This window comes from Chroicocephalus ridibundus, chromosome 13, assembly GCF_963924245.1.
Source record: "Chroicocephalus ridibundus chromosome 13, bChrRid1.1, whole genome shotgun sequence".
NCBI lineage: Eukaryota > Metazoa > Chordata > Aves > Charadriiformes > Laridae > Chroicocephalus > Chroicocephalus ridibundus.
In genome coordinates, this window is record NC_086296.1 from 11,090,383 (window position 1) to 11,103,924 (window position 13,542).

Consider the following 13,542-nt stretch of genomic DNA (forward strand, 5'->3'; position numbering starts at 1 on the left):
AATGACATGTATGAATAAGAACAAGGCATGTGGCAGGTCTGGCTGGAGAGCAATCTCAGGGCTGTGAGTCCATCTCTATATAGCTGTGTGTCCAAAGTTCATCCTGTGTCATCTGGGAGCTACACTGTCTGCTCTGGTAGCACTAGAGGGGGCCCTAGGACAGAGAAGAAGAAGAAAAAAAGAAAAAAAGGGTAAAAAAAAAAGGGGGGGGGGAAAAGCCAACCCTCACCCCACACCAAATCCTAAAATGGATGACCAGGATCTATCTTTAAACTTCTGAAAGACTAAATTTCGTTGCTGTTTTTGACCTCACGAGCCTCAGAAGAGCCTTCTGCTACTGTACCATATGTCCTCTTCGTAATAGATAGTCTGATTCAAAGCAGACGGAATGAGAATCCTCATAGTCTGTTTACAGGATTCTGTCCCATAACAGGAAAAAAAAAAAGAAAAGAGCTCACTTTGTTAGCATTAATATTGCAACTTAGCAGGAAAAGAGTTCCACTATATACTTGCTTTTCACACAAAATCTATTTGCCCCATAACTATGTGTTTCCTTTTTTTTTTTAATTCCTCTATAAAAAGCCTACTGGGTGTTTTCCATTTTCTTAATGTGCATCATGTTATAATGGGGGAGACAAAGTATGTTTTGACAGTTAATCTTGTGTAAAAGGACTCTAATGCTTTCGGCTTTGTCAGTGTAAATCCTGATTAGTTCAGTCCTAGTTCATTGCAGTGGTGTGGGGATTGTACCCATCTAACTGAGCCCAAGAGTAGTGATAAACATGCAACTCATGGATCTGTAGTGTTTTGAGATAGTTTTATTAAAGTAAAATTCTAATTAGGGACAAAAATGTGTATGAAAATGATGGAAGAAATATGTAACTTTCAAGCTTGGAAAAAATCTTGTATAACAGTCTGTGTTATCTAAAGTAGCCAGGAGGTGAGATCAAGTTCTGTAGGCATGGTGCAGAAGTGCACATGAAATGGGATGGTGAGATGGAGTTGAGGCCACAAATTGACTACAGAATCAGAAAAATAAAGTCACTTGTACCAAGGGGAGAAGTAAAATCACGCTTCTGCCTGCATTTAGGATTTATCTGCGCGATTAAATGATTGTGTCTATAGCTTGGTACAAAAGCATTCCATTATACAATCCCAGTGGGAGGAGCACGTCGCAAAGTCTCTCTAAGTACATTGTCTTATTGAAGGAAACTGCCTATCTGAAACCGAGTCAACATATATGGTAAAAAGTAGCTTTTGCTCTCAGATTAGACACTGATATCCCCCTCACAATTTTTATTTCTCAGCCTATTTTTTTTCTCTCCCTTCTCTTTCAGAGACCTTGCAAACAACAGTGAATTCCAGTATAAATGGAATATAAACAAAGTTCGTATATGGTATAAGCATATGAGAACCACTTTGGAATGGTATTCATTTAATTTTAGTTAGAGTGATATTATTCTAACTACAAGGGAAAAGCCGTGTAGCAGGCCAAAGGCACTTTAGACATAGTGCTTCCTGGGTGAATACTCAACTGTTATGTATTCCTACAGTTAGCTTAAGAACCTGTCTACATATTCACATTCTTTTCTTTTTACTTCTGTGAGGTTTTTGACAGATACGGAGGGCTGTTCACAAGAAGTAATATGCAGCTGAGTTTTATTTGCAAATATGCATTGCATGAACTATTATCTAATATAGCACTGAACACATTCTGTTCAGTAATAATTAGTAAAGGATGTTGTATGAGCTGAAAAGCTTCATGCGTTAGAAATGTTCTTTGGTTCCTTGTAATGTAAGTCACACCAGAGATTTAATTTCCTTAAGTTACACACTAATATGTATGAAGTCTCATTTTTTTTGTTCTAAATGCGTGAGTATATATAAAATGTAACTCATTCTATAAGATTGCAGTGATCATTTTCTTTTCCCCTTAAGAGATGGCATTAGATGTATTCTCAAAGAATAGCTTAGTTTGTTAATTGAGCCGACATATAAAACCAGCATGCTATAGGAATGTCAGAAAGCTGTAGTTTGAATACAGAAACGTGTCACTTAGGAATGCCTAGACTGTATATTAGATTTCCATTAAGTTAGAGTGGGTTAGAAAAAAAAATTCAGGTTTAGAAATTCATAGTGGAAGTTACTGAGCTTACAACATCAATTTGCAACGCTATGCCCTCAAGTAATCAATGCAAGTTCAAACAAATAACAGTGCTGCTATGACGTTCCCAATAGACAGCACTGCTGGAAATTCTTCCTATACTTAATAAGTAAATAGGCTTTCCTGGGCGCAAAAGAAGGAGTTTGATGTGTTGTCTCACAGCAAGCAGCAGTGGTACAAGGTGTTTTTTCAGTTTGGCTTTCACAAACATAACAGCAGCTTGGGATTGCGTATCGTAAAGTATTGCTGCAAAAAGAAGTGCTGGAGTTTCTTGTTGATAACCTGGGTCCATGGATCCCCTTGCTTTGCCAGCACAAAGAAGCCTTTAAATTCTGCCAGTGCGGTTAGAACTCACCATTGGCATCTAGGCAGTGCTGTTGGACTGCTCACGGTTTAACTCTGAGAAGACGGAGACTTGGCTCTTCTCTGTAGAAGCCAAACAAGCCGAGCGCATTTACTGGTAAACCCTTGGATGCACCGTGATGCTTTTCATTGTCTCTAAAATCAATCTTTCAAATGAACTGAGCAAAGATTCTCCTACAATGGCAAGTTTTACCAGGCCTATACTTTTATTTGGAAGTTGTTAATATAGCGGGTTTTCTCAAGGTAAGAAAAGAAAACCAAGAAAGCAATGCAGGATTGCTGGAAAGCCTGCAGCCTCTGAGTCATTTTAATCCCTCTGTGTCTCCCAGTGCCTCCCCCTCTGCTACAAATGGGTCCCTGTCGCGCTGGGTGGCAGGTGCTGGTGGCTGGTCTGGGGCTGCAGCCCTCCGTCCCTCTGCAGGAGCAGAAGCAGGAGCTCCCCAGGCTGAGCTCCTCCGACATGTGTATTGGCAGCTGTTATGGGGCAGACACAAGGTCTTTTAACAACTGCACATAATTCAGATGACTGCTCTGGAGATGTTACCGTCTAAATTAATGAGCTCGCTTTTTGACAACTGATAATTGAGTTAGAATGTAAGAAAAAGTAAATAGCATGTGCTTGTACGCACTCCTGATGCATTTGCTTTTTTAATAAGATGAACTTGCAATTTTGGTGAAATTCAGAAATACTAATGTTACCATTATAATGCCCAGTTTGTGTGTATGGTCATATTTCAGTAATGACAACTCAGATACAAAGACAGCACGGTGCAGCAACTGTCCTGTTACTAGTACTACGAAGACAAACAGAAAAGTAGCAGTGAAGAACATGAAAATATGGAAATGTTATTCCCAAGTGCAGAGAATCTGCTGGAGAAGAGGGAGAGAGGAGGAGGACAATGTTTCTTCTAAAATATGAGCCTGATTCAACAAGGTACTTAAATATAAATGACTACTGCCAATTTCAATGAAGATAGCAAAGGGCATCATCATCAGCTTATATTTCACTATAGGCTTACATGATATACAATTTCTTTAGTGACCTAAGGTATTTCTACAACCAAAATTTCCGTAGAAAATGGATGCTTTAAAATAGATAGACTTAACTTGCGTAGTACTTGTAAACTCAGAAGTTCATGGTTAACCACTAAAACATGCAAAAGACGAAAGAAAGGTGTAAGTACCTCTGCTAGTAAAAATTTCAGCCCAGATGAAATTTGTGGGCACCTGAGTGACTGGGAAGAATAGGCTTGGATATATGGTAGGGTGTACAAATAAAATGACAATGTAATGTGAGGTTTTGATAACAAATCAATCAGAAAACAGGAACAAACTATAGTTTTAAAATTCTGCTACATTCATTTGAGAGCAGTACTAAGGAAGGCAAAATTCCCCAATTAATTCTCCCTGAAATTATAATGGCTATAGTATATAGATGAACTTTGGAGGGCAACTGGTGTTACCTACCTAAGTTCCAGGAAGGGAGGCCATAAAATAAAGTTCTGTTTAGTGATACCTGTCTTGGTGTGATCCCCAGGACAGGGTGTTTTGTTAGGAATATTGTTGTCTTTAACAGCTTTTCTGCCCCATCCTCAGTGATTGCTATTGTTCCAGCAAAGAAATCCTGGTGGCTTTCAGAAGAGCGGCAGCAGAGCTAGTGATATTTACCGAATATGATGGACTAGAAGCTGGCGCATTCTTGGTGTTCTCTGTCTGGGCTTTGTCAATATTCACTTTCTGCACCTATTTCATAACACCACCATTGATTTATTGTTTAAATCACAAGGGTCAAAAGAACTGAATTGTGCATCAGAGCTTTCCCACTAGCTGGTCAGTTTTTCAATTAAACATTTCTCTTCCATTTTCTATCTCCATAAAGTGTAAACTATTTGTCCAAAAAACCCCTTATCCCACATGGCCACTGAATGTGATGCTAGGACATTTTTATATATCTTAAATTGTTTATAATTTTATCTTGTAACATATTTTAATTTAAATGGTGGCTTTTTTTCATTTTGAGTGAATAAATATTAATATCCACTAGGAACTGCTCCCATAGTTGAGTTAAACAAGAGCAATACAGAAAGTCATCTGAGTTTTTGTCATGGTGAATAACACAGAAGTTTCCATACGCAGAATTGTGGAGAAGACTAGCGAGTGTCTGCTCATGTAAGTGTAGAACATGCTTAGTTTTTTGGAGAGCCTTAGCTCTGATTGCTGAGAAATTGGGATAATTCAGTGCAGCAAAACCAAGTCTTTTTTTCTAATCAAGACTTACTTGGATTTTTCAGTTTTTCCATTCCCCAGTTGAAATTTCCTGTGTCTTGTAACCATTTAACAATATGTTACTAACCATCCATTATGTCCTGCCTTACTCTCTTATAGATGAAAGAGCCATGTAAAAAAAGAATTCGCCAACCCCTGTGACTGAATTTGAGCGATAATGTCAATGGAATTAACACATTGCCATTGTTGAATGGTCTCCTGTGGCTATATAAACATCAAGGTAACACATTTCCAAAGCAGAAGACATTACTGCTGTGATATTGTTGTTTTGAGAATAGTTTTTTACTGCTGAAGTACTGATGTAGATTTAGTATTTTGCCTGGTGGAGGATGATGTTAAAACAAAACAAACAAAAAAAAAAAAAAAAAAAAGAGGAAAGGTTGATTTTGCCGCTTTTATTTTTGCTGAATTCTGGTTTATTTGCTGAAGAAAATCTATTATATTGCTTGGCTAAACATGGAATGAGAGTGCAAGTACGTTGAGGTTTATTTAAGATGACCTCTTGTTGGCAAACACATTTAAATGATAGCTCTCTTAAGGGACTAATTCCATTTCTGAAGATCTTCTGGAAAAGCTGGGGCAGAACTCCCTCCAGGAAACCCAGGATTCTTCAGCCTGGGGAGAGGTTGCTTGAGAGCAATTGTCTCCTGCACTAGCTTCATCCATTAGCATAACTTTCATCTGTGCGAACAGAAGTAGACTGAGGCTTAAATACTTTTGGTGTATTGCTGAGTAAAATATAAGATGCAAGTTTCAGTTTTAACTTTGAGAATGACAAACAAATCACAAGGGCAGGCTAGTCAGAAAACTTTTTAACTGTGATAATCCCAACGTAGGCTCATTGTCACTGTCTCACCTAACGCAAGAGAGGAATAACTAACATGGATGTTGCACAGAAACTGTTTGTAGTTCCTCGTGTCACAAGACCATTGTAATGGCTGCACTACAGAAGCCAGAGCTGGTCAGTTAGGACATGTAGGTAACAGTAACGAGTTCATTTATTATGAGTTTCCTGATCCTGGTTGCATATGGAAAAAGAACATGTATTTCTGCAAGTATATTTTCATTTGACTTCAGGCAGAAAAAATTCAGGCAGTAAGTGCTAAACTAGAACCTAACAAGTTCCCTTCCTAAATACCCCTCGCTTTGTGAGTTTTACTTCTCTGTAATCGCCTTTAAACAATGAGTCAATGGATTTGCTGCATTTCTACTAATCAGAGACCATAATCCAGGTATCGAAAGGTGGGAAGTCAATCTCAAGGCTGGCCTCAACAGGCAAAGGCAGACATACTCCCCTCCAGAATCCCTGAGATGTACCCACTGCCTCTACCAGAGCTAAATCAGTTCTGGAAAAAAGGACTTTAGTTTCAAAGCTGAATGTGGCACTTTCATTAACATTAGGGCTGAAACAGAAGAGAGGGAGGTATTGTCCATCCCAGTTGTTTGTTGCAAGAACAGCCCTGGGTTGGATTCCTCAAAGGAGAAGACTACGCAGCACGGGGAATGTTCTGTTTCTGGAGTGCTTTTGGGTAACAAGGGATAGAAAAGAAAGTTGTGATGGAAGGAGGGAGGAGCTGCCCATGGCAGGAGTTTGTCAGGGCATGGAAAATGACTTGGTGAATCATGAACACTGTGCATGAGTTAAATAAACTAAGTGGACATGGTTTGTGTAAACTGGAGTCCTGTTTCTCCCTTGAGGGCTGTTTGAAGCTCTCTGAAAGCAGAGAGGAGAACAGCTAGTAAACTTTGTGCTTCAGAATTGCAGAGAAAGTGCTTCTTTCATCCATGGATCAATCTTTTGTCAGCCCTAACACAATGGCTGATGGCTTTAGTGTGTCTCCGCTAGCATCCAAAGGCACTTGGGAAATGAAACCCAGTGGCTCAATAAGTTGACACCTTTCCCATCACTCTGGCCTAGGCCTGGGAGTAGGGCAGTGCTCTGCCAGGCTCAGCAACATTTAGATTGCAGTCACTCCTCCCTTGGGAGCAGAAATACAGGATTTTATTGTTGTTAATCCTCAGCTGGGTACAAAAGATGATGGCAGGACCCTGAGCCCAGCAAGATGATACCAATGGTACAAGCATGCACAGCTTGTTACATTTTTTTTTTCTTCACTGTGTCTTACCTTTCATTTTTTCCCTTCTTTCTTTGTGCCCTCACTTTTCCATACATTTTTTTCCCCGCCAACCCACTTGTTTAAGTAAGAGACTGCCCTTCTGAAGAACAGGAATTATGGAGCCCTTCTGCACTCCTTCTCTAGGGTTCTTCAGGAAACCTGTCTGCAGATGGCTCTCGGCACCAGTGCCAAAACAGGCATCAGCCTTGCGATAGCTGCAGCTTTGGCCAGCAGCAAATAACAGTGGTGACGATGCCGGGTAGGAGAAAGCGGTCCATCATCTGAGTCACCTAATATGTTTGTGATTTTATCACCTCAGACTGTAGTGAAGTAGTTGTGTATATATATACTGTGAGGAGTAAACATCTAGCAGAAAATCTGGTGGGGAAAATTCAGGATGATTGCTGTAGTTTATTTCCTTCTAAGTGACGCTAGGTCTCCACTGTCAAGATTCTGAACAAAAGGCAGGCCTAACCTCTGCTCAGGGTTGTTGTTGAGGTTCAAACTTGAGCGTGAAAGATTCATTCTTTTTGCATTTCACTTGATTTGCTCTTTGACTCCCTTCTGGGTGGTCAGTGTTTCAGTTCTGGAACCATCTTTACCAGTTTGTTTTACAGCAGACTAACAGAATGAAGCCCTGCCACTTTCCTCCTCAGCCATATGCTATTTTCACATATGCATCCTATGATTATATTTGGCTGGAAACAAAAGCATCACACTTACTGCAGAAAACCATATCAACAATCTATATTGTAGCCTCCCTAATATTACCATGTTTTTTATAGGTGGATGTAGCTGAACATCACTGTCTTCAAAAGAAAAGTTGAAGTGATACTAAACAACTCTTAGGGGAAGATCTGGAGGTGGAGACAAGGAACTGCAGAAGTCAGCAGTTCCTCCCTTGAACCAACTCCTTGACAATATGATGTGAAGGGAGAAGGAGTAGTTCCATCCTCGTGAGGAAATACAAGACAAAGAGGTCAGAAAGACATAATGGGAGACCACAAATGGGCTTAGATTTCAAATTTTTGCCTCAGGTTTCTGATTATCTAAACCAGACCTTCTCTGTCCTGTAGAGCGCAAGCACTCATTAACTGGTAGGCTCCCTCTGGTCTGTGAGTAGTTATTTGAAAATGAAGTAGAATACTAGCAACTTCTGCAAAACCGTAGCTGACTGCAGGGATGCAAACAGGTTTGATACAGTTGTCCAGTCCTGATTGCTTACGTTGTCTCTGGCTCCAGTTCATTTTGCACTTGGTGCACAAACACCAGCCCAGGTTCCGTGCGGTGCTGACCAGCATGGATGCCTGCACCTTACCCTGGAGCGTGATAGCTGCCTTTACATTCCTAGAAGTGATTCTTATGGCCATGACAGCCTACCACAATTACAAGGTGACCTTTTTAATCTCCTTTTTTTCACTCCATTGATCTTTCACTTTGCATGCAACAAAGGAACATCTCTCAATGCAAAATGTGCATAAGCAGAGATGAGCAGAATTTGGACTCTAACACTGTTAAGTTAGAGACTATACAATTTAATTAATTTAAGTTAGAGTATATATACAATTAGTATAATTGATCATTTTTCCTACTTTAGACATAATAAAAACCCCTAGAATTTTGCAAGGGAATTTTGCCACAGCTTTGTCCAGTAGAAGCCTTTGAAACCTCTTACCATTGCAGTGGGATATTCCCCAGAGTGCAGGAGTATTCTCAACATTTCTTCTGAGATTGCATCAGGTTAGCTCTTGATCACCCAGAGTTCACGTGGCAGGAACATCATGGAGAGGCAGAAAATTAAACGCTGAATTGTCCTGTCCCTAACAAGTTTATGGGAAACGTATCTAAAGACTTGCTTGATCTTGCTGCCTGTTTTTCCCTCCTAATAATTTTTTACCTCAGTCTCCTGATTTCAGCCCAACTTGGCAGAAGTGTAGAAGTCACACAGATGTGTTAGGTCCTATGGGTTTCCTGATAATGCTCTCTCTGAGGGAATGGCTGCAATGTGAGTTAACATAATAGTAGACAACACAGTATCCAAACAGGAAAGTTCCTTTTTTAAATGCCTGAGTCATGAGAAAAGGATTAGTTGAAGCCCAGGATGGGCCACAGGGTACATGTAGTAATGCACAAGTGTGAATATTCCTTGCACCCTGTCATAATCTGTTTGGTTTGGGTTTATACTTAGTGTTAAGAGGAAGGAACTGAGCAGCACCAAGCCAGCAGAGCAAGCTAGCAGCGAGAAGCAGTGCTTTGAGCTCCCTGGTGGTGAGTCCAAACCTGCATTGCAGGCAGACTTAACTCTCCCCAAATCTGACCCAGCAGTAGCTCCCTGCAGAAGCTTAAACCAGTAATTGCAGTATTAGGGGGTGGCAAAACCAGTGACCTTGTTATTGGTAAGCATCTAATCTGTGCTCAGAAGGAATGCTTGCTCTCAAATATGACTTCAGTTTCCTCCTGCACACTCCCCAGCACTCTTCTGAGCAGAACTTAAATATTTCTGTTGAATTACATTATATTGTTGTTTGTGTCTACGTTTGGTTGGCAAGCATAGCTTGGGTTGTAAAGAGCTGGTCATTTAAAAACAGTTTTGCCATTACAAAAGCAAATATTATGTTTTTAAGAATGGTACCTATTATGTGTGTGTAAGTGATTGCTAGGGTAGAGGGGAGAAGAAATCTAATTCATTTATGCCTAAGTAGGTGAAATCCAGTATTTTCAGTATAAGGTAGTCATTGCACGCATCTATTGTCCTGAGTCCAAGTGGAACTTGTCTGTATAATTGTTTGGAGAGCTCAAAGCCATGGGTCATCCCTTGGGTTTCTCAAGGAATTGCAGCCAATGCACTTAAATCATTCAAGTGCCTGATGTTCTTAACAACTTAAAAGCATTTGTCCACTATAGTAGGGCAAATTTTTAATTTATTTTTCTAAACACATCTATCCAAAATGATGCTAGGCTTTTATATTCACAGCAGGGAGCATTGTGAGGTTTAAATATCCCTTTAATCACTAAGGATGTAATAAAAACAAGAATTGTTCTTTGAGCTGCAGAGTGTTACCCAGGGAAAAATCTACTCTGGAGCTTACAAATGTGAGCTGAAGAGACAAACTGGGCAATAAAATCCACAACTACGGACCAAACCGGCTAAAAGTTGGTCTGTAGCTGCCCATCAGGAGCTGAGACTCGGAGGGGGGAAAAGGCCATTCAGCACCTCTAGAGCCATAAGAGCCAGGTCATAAACATTTCACAATCTGCTGGGTAGGGGGAGGGAGGCCGTGGGTCTCTGATCCTGCCTGGAGTTTATATCCTGGCCTGTGACTGCAACAAAGAATGAGTATGAGGAATTTGCCAATATGAGAAGAATGGAGGAAAAAATCTAGACAGATTAGGGATTGCAGGAAAAAGTGGTAGCTGTGTTTGATTATGTCCATTCAGGTACACTCCTGACAGCCTCATCCCACTGCAGGCTTCAGGAATCCATGAAATCTGACAGGTGCTTTTTTCTGTTGTCAGTGATGTTGAAGGATTCTTACCTGAATATTGTTACTGTGGACACCAGTATCATTTTGCTGCCAGGTGATGAATATGTTGGGTGAGAAAAAGTATGGCTCAGAGTTTATCCAAGGACTTTCTGCTTAAAATGAATACGTATTTCCAGTTCTTTGTTTCCTATAGATTATATATGTCCCATCATAATGCTCTGTATCGGCTTTCAAAAACTGTCTTGCAGGATGTATTGCGTGAATCTGTCTTGGCATTCATTTTGGTTTTATGGGAGATCCTATAAATAGCTCAGCTCAGACTCTACAGGTTAGTTAGACATCCTGTGGGTTCGGATCCCTTCTTCCTGTGAGATGTATGCACAGTTCTGTGTATCCTATCGCTATATAACTTCTATAGTTCTTTTTTAGAGAAATGATAAATTGTAATGTAAAAGGAAAAAAAATGGTAATAAAATCTTAGTAAAATGAAGCATGATTTATTGTAGAATGCTCTGAATCAAAATCTGCTACATATGGTTTAATTGATCTGTTCTCTCATGCTTTCTGGTAATGTTAATTATCTTCCTCAAAAAGTTCTTTAGAGTCAATAGTGATGTTGGAGGAGCGGAGCTCTACTCAACTCTGTAGAACTCACAGCAGTTTTTGTTCTTAAATTCCAAAACCTTTAACAATTTTCATTTGCTCTTTGAAGATAGTTCCTTTGATTGGGAATTATACTGTTTATTGATTTCCTGTTTTGATTAGAACTACACTGCGATGAACAGTGTATGGAAATCTGCTTATGAAACTGATAGACTAAATCTGTGTTGGCAAAACAAAGTAGCTTGCAAACTGGCTTGCATGATTGAAGTCTGGCTTTTTATCTGTTCCTTTCGTGGCTTTACAAATGCTTGCACACCAACAAAAAAGATCTTTTGCAGAAACCAAAGTAGCACGACAGTGTGTCTGCAATCTCCAAAGCCCAAAAGGTTTAGATACAAGATTCAGGGTTTGGGCTGCTGCTTTTTCTTTAAAAGATCGGCTTTTTAACTGAGGTTGCTGTAGCACTGTCAGCTGGGCCTTCCATTCACCAAAATCCATTCTGCTCAGGAGTTTTTGTCTGGGCTCAATTCACTGTGAAGTAAACTGCCAGCGGTTTTTAAGCTCTTCATGATGCGTCTCTTTACATATGAGTGTGTGCACATGTGTATAAATATAAATGCATATGGATGTTAAGCCAGAGCTGTTTGCTGCCTATTTCCTAAGGCTGATCCTTTATGGCTGCTGGTGGAGACCGGCGGGTTGGGACAGGGCTGCTTGGCCCCAGGTGCGGGGAGGAAGAGCCTTCCCCGGCGTAGGAGAGCGCAGGCAGTGATTGCAGCGCGGTACTTGGTGGCCCTTCCCTGTGCTGTGTTGCAAAGCCGTTGTTGCTGCTGTAAAGTCCTTTCAGTATGTGGTTTTTTTGTGGATTTGAGCGGGACAGAGTGCTGAGCTGTGTCTGGGAAACACAATGGGTTGACAGGAAAACAGTGCACCTAACATCAGGAGTATGTGAAAACTTGAAAGGGCTCTAGACAGAAATATTTTGCATTTGACTCTGGACTGTAGCCTTTGAGGCCAAACTCAGCCTTCGGTGTTAAGTGGCTGCTAAGTATTTCGCTTCTTGTCTCAATGCTAACTAACTGCTGGGAGAAGGGTGCATATTCCAGGAGGGCTGGGGAGGGCGGATATGATAAAGGGGAGACAGGAGAGCATCCTCTTTTCTTTAGTTCGGGAGCACAGAAAATAAATGGCCAGATAACTCAATCCACAAACCTGCAAGAGGAAAACCCTTGTGTTAAACTTAGAATGTACAACTTTTCATTTACATGAGCCACTTTCCCACGTTCTCTTCCAAAACAAATACAGCCTCCTTCAGGGTGGGCACAGGGCTGTGTCCGGTCCCCACAGCACACTGCACCTCAGCCCAGGAATCCTGTTAGGAATTAGCGTTGAGCTGTTACCAACCGGCCCTCTCCAACCTACTGGTTTCTTTTGCCAGATGTGATTTTTTTGCTCTCTGAGAGGACAGAGAAGATTTGGGGGTGATACAGCGTGGGGCTCCGCACGTGGTTTTCAGCCCTACAGAGGTCTGCTTCTGTGGGGCCCCTTCTAGGGCTCCCAGGGTAGAAACAACCGCGTGGCAACGTACATACATGTAACATGCCTGAAGACACCAGACAACTTCCCAGGAAAGCAATTAAACCCAGCTGTAAAAAGGCGGGGGGGAAAGCCATTTCCCACCATCAGAAGAAAATACTGTGTTATGTGAGCTGCTGTAAGGAGCTGGGAAGGAACCATTCCTTATGCTGCCACATACTAGGAAATGATAGGTAGTACTTCCTCAGAAAATCTCAAAACGTTTTGCAAGCTTTTACCATTCCTGTAGGCACCCACCGAGACTTGCTCATACAGTCCTGCCCAAATTCAGGCTGTGCCCATGCCGTCGGAGCTCAGCTGCTCTGTCCTGACTGACGCTGCTCTGCTCCCTCGGTCAGTTCAGTGCTGTTCGAGGAGTGGCGCTTGTGTTTCTTTTTTGTCTGTGTGAGACATTGGTCACTAACAAGAACAAGGAGTCACATGCTTCGAGGCTGGCACAGCTGTAGGAGCAATAGTTATATCAGACTTCTTCTCTGGAAAAACATGGCTTTTCCCTATGGCCCTGTGTCCATAATCAGGCCCCATTTGCTTCATAACAAGCTGAGCCTGTATTTTAAGGGGCAGATTCATGGATTTTGAAGCCGTCTGGAGATTCTGAGCCACTTTGTGTTTTTAATTAAGTATGAAAATAAGTGGCTATCATTGTATGGGTATCTGTTTGTTTTATTTTGGATCCTTTTAATGACACACTGTCCTTCCATGTTTTCAGTATTCAGCCCATTGCAGGTGGCAGAGTATCCTTCATAAAGAGTTGCGAAAACGCTCGGGGACTGTGGCCTTCATGTGCCAGGTGGGAATCTCTAAATGCATCACATTTAAATGACAGTAAGGCTGTCTTCATGTTTCAGAGAAGAGTATCTCTTAAATACAGTTTACGCTTCATGTTATTTTTTCTCGCTTGTGCAAACTCAGGCAGACAACACTGTTT

The 13,542-nt window shown here is 41.1% G+C and overlaps 1 protein-coding gene across 1 annotated transcript in view; it reads left to right on the forward strand.

Moving 5' to 3' along the window:
* Nucleotides 1-13,542, forward strand: part of LOC134522968 (T-box-containing protein TBX6L) — a 33,917-nt gene that overhangs the window by 1,239 nt on the left and 19,136 nt on the right. The window contains exons 2-3 of the mRNA XM_063351276.1: nt 3,266-3,461; nt 4,913-5,033. The gene's annotated coding sequence lies outside the window, so the exon portion shown is untranslated. The remainder of the gene's footprint in view (nt 1-3,265; nt 3,462-4,912; nt 5,034-13,542) is intronic.